Genomic DNA, 3,804 nt, shown 5'->3' with positions numbered 1-3,804 from the left:
AAAAAGACAACTTTCTGATTGTACTTGATGTTCATTCTGACACAAATCACCCTCTTTTGCCTCATGCTATGTGCCGGTTCCTGGAATAGGTTGTCCTGACACGTTCAAGCATGTGGGGTAATTTCCCTACCTAATAGCATTCACATGTCGGTATATATGACTATTCCTCCCTTTACCCTGGACAATTCTTTGGCACCTGCCAAGCAGCATGGGGATCAATTTCAGCTTGCAGCCACTCGAGACACACCTGTATGTCAGTTTCCCTTTGAAAACTATTATTAGAGAGGAGTGGCAACTTTCTTTGGTCTTTCCCCACCCTCTGCTTTTGGAGGTAGATTTTCAGTCTTGGGGCTTTCCCCTGGGTGTGCGTGTACTAACAATTGGCAAGCCCGCCAGGAGACCAAAGAAATGGGCTTTGGTAAAGAAGGTCGACCTGGCCATTGACCTCTATGTGGGGTGGGGTGAGCTGTACGCTAGACACAGTGGACTGCCGCATGAGTATGGGGGACTCTGAAAATGCTGGCTGGTCTCCTACTTGTTTAAGGAACTGCACTGTGGCAAGGCAGGAAATCCACGGCTACAACTGTAGGCTGGTCACAGATGCCCACCTAGAAGCAAAAGACAGGGTTAGAAAGGAAAAACTGAAACTAGAAAAAGATGTTAGAATGTCTACAACTCTGTTAGCATAGGGACTGGCAGATAAAGGCGGGGTGGGCGGCGGGGAAGCTCCTTTGAACAGATCCCACCTCTTTTTTAGAAGCCGTATGTTCATGTGTGTCTATATATGTGTTGTTTTGGTGTAGTAGTTTCTACCTCGAAATGGTGTTGCTAACTTGTAAAAGAGCTATGTTTAGCCCTAATTGGTTTGGCTCAGTGGATAGAGCCTCGGCCTGCAGACTGAAGGGTCCCAGGTTCGATTCCGGTCAAGGGCATTGGTGGTGGGCACATCCCCAGTAGGAGGTTGGCAGGAGGCAGCTGATTGATGCTTCTCTCTCATCGATGTTTCTGGCTCTCTATCCCTCTCCCTTCCTCTCTGTGGAAGATCAATAAAATATATTTAAAAAAAAAAAAGAGCTATGTTTAGTTGGTTTAATGGAATGAAGTGCTTCTATAAATTAAGGATTGGGTATTCTAAAATTCTCAGAGATACAGAAATTAACCCAAATGCTTTCTCAGAATCACATGATCTGGGGAGATCACATGATTTGTCATTAAAGCTAGTTTAAGTGTGTTGGTTTAATTAAAACAGATATGTCTTGCCCGGCTGGTGTGGCTCAGTGGTTGAGTATCGACCTATGAACCAGGTGGTCATGGTTTGATTCCCAGTCAGGGCACATACCCGGGTTTTGAGCTTGATCCCCAGTGTGGGGCGTGCAGGAGGCAGCCGATCAATGATTCTCTCTCATCATTAATGTTTCTGTCTCTCTCTCCTCCCTTTCTCTCTGAAGGAATAAAAATATATTTTTTAAAAAATGGGGTCCTTAACAGATTAACTTACTAACTAGAAAACCAACTTTGGCCAGTATACAAAGGTGTTTTCCCAAGTGTAAATACTCTTAAATGATCAACAGTGGGGCCTATTGCTCTGTATGCCAGGCTGGGAGCTCAAACGAGGCACCCAATATGGTTAAGGTGTGAGAAACAAAGGACACAGTAATAGTCTTGATGCTTGCCATAGACCAGTGGGCCATGATATTGAAGGCACCAGGCCTTATCGTCCCTGGAACATTCACTGGAATCTGCAATGAGATACACCCTGTGATGGGTTGGTTACTGCATGCACCTGGGGGAGAGGAACTGCTCAGTCTCCCGTAAGACCCTGTTATCCTAATGCAGTCAGGAGCCATGGAGACAGGCTATACTCAGACTGGTACATGCACCATTGAAAGAGGGGAGAAGGTAGGGGTCCTGATCTAATGTAGTCCTCCCCCTATTCACCTCCTTATTTGCTGGTCAGGAAGAGCACCATTTCTTCCTGACCAACAAGTATGGTTTACACAGCCTGGCCAGGTTCCACACACTGCGGCTACACTAACATCTAAAGATCAGACTGCAAGTATAATTCTCATAGATCTCCCAATTCAAGTCCCTACTAAATATTTGTCTTTTTTTTCTTTTTAATCTTCACCTCAGGATATTTTTCCATTGATTTTTTTTTTTTTTGAGAGAGTGGAAGAGAGAGGGAAAGACAGAGAGAAATATTGATGTGGATGTGAGAGAAACACATCGATTGGTTGCCTGCATGAGGAGCCTGACCAGGGCCCAGGCTGGGGAGGAGCCTGCAACTGAGATAAGTGCCCTTGACTGGAATCAAACCCGGGAACCTTCAGTCTGCAGGCCAATGCTCTATCCACTGAGCCAAACCAGCCAGGGCTAAATATTTGTCTTTCTGACCTTAGATTTCCTGCTGTTCCTGTAGCAATCCGTTACAGGCCTGTGTATGTGTGTGGTGGGGGGTGGGGGGTGGGGCCTGTGCCATTATCCAAACTGAATGTTGTGTTCTTATACCAGGTGAATCTGCTAATATTTCTTCTTTGTTAGTACATATGAAAACTCATGTAAATGCCTTAAATGACCCAGCCCAAACCTAGGTGACTTACTAACCCACCGGTTTAGGTCCTGGCAGAGGGGAAGCAAGATGGAAAAAGTTACTAATACTTGGATTGCTTCTTTTAACTGGTCTCTTTTCTTGTATGTGTCGGTACTGTTGCTGCCGACTATGTCTCCAATGAGGTCAATTGGCAACTAAGCGAGCTACTTCCCTGCTACTGAAGCCCCTTGCTGACCACTCAGGGCACCGTGGGGAACAGGGGGTCACGTGAGATTGTAAGAGCTGGTCATGAGGGGTAGAGTGTGGAGGAGAGACTTCCCTGAAGTTACCACTGCTGGACCCGAGAGCTGGACCTGGGCCAGAAGGGGGAGATTGCCTACTGCAAACCTCCCTGAGACACTGCCTGACTGTATTTGATGTTCACTCTGACATAAACCAGTACCTCCCTTTGCCTCCCGCTCTGCGCTGGTTCCGGGAACAGGTTATTGTCCTGGCCCGTTCAAACATGTGAAATAATCTCCATACCTGGTAGCATTCGTGTACTAGTACCTATGACTGTCCGCCCCTCTCCCCTTCCCCTATATAATTCTTTGGCACCTGTCAGGCGGCACAGGGACCCATTTCCTCCTGTAGTCACGCACGCAAGACGTGCCTCTTAGGTAAGTTTCCCTTAACAAGCTCCATTAATTTTTAGACTAGTGGGAGGGAAGACTCGTTCTTTGGTTTTCCCCTGCCCTCTGGTCATGGAGATAGATTTTCAGCCTTGGGGCTTTTTCCTGGGTCTGCGTGTACTAACGTGTACTAACTTCTCTCAAGGAGGCTGCAAGCCTCCCATCCCCAGCGCTCAATTCCTATTGGACAGAACAGGACGCCCATGAAACCCTCCCTGCTCCTAGCCCTGAAGACTAATGGAACGCCGGAGGACCCCGGGCACCGCCTAGGCAACCCGGCTCGGGGAGGGAAATCTGAGACCTCCGCGCTCCCAGGGACAAAGGGGGTCTCCCAGTCCACACGAAGGCGGCGAAACGTCCAAGGCTCTTCTGCCAAACCGAGGGGTGGGCGGGCCAGGGCCTCTAGGAGTATCCGGAACTACGGCCTCAATCCAATAACAGGCCGAGTTGCGCCCTAGCCCCGCCTCCACAAGCTCCCATTGGCTAGGCCGCAAATGGGGGCGGGGCTTCGCTGGGCCTTTGCGGGGCCGGGAACTGGCTGTAGTGTAGGCAGTGGTGGCGGCGAGGCGGCGGCGGCGGAGC

This window comes from Myotis brandtii, unplaced genomic scaffold (genome assembly GCF_000412655.1).
Source record: "Myotis brandtii unplaced genomic scaffold, ASM41265v1 scaffold680, whole genome shotgun sequence".
Lineage (NCBI taxonomy): Eukaryota > Metazoa > Chordata > Mammalia > Chiroptera > Vespertilionidae > Myotis > Myotis brandtii.
This window is presented reverse-complemented; position numbering follows the sequence as displayed.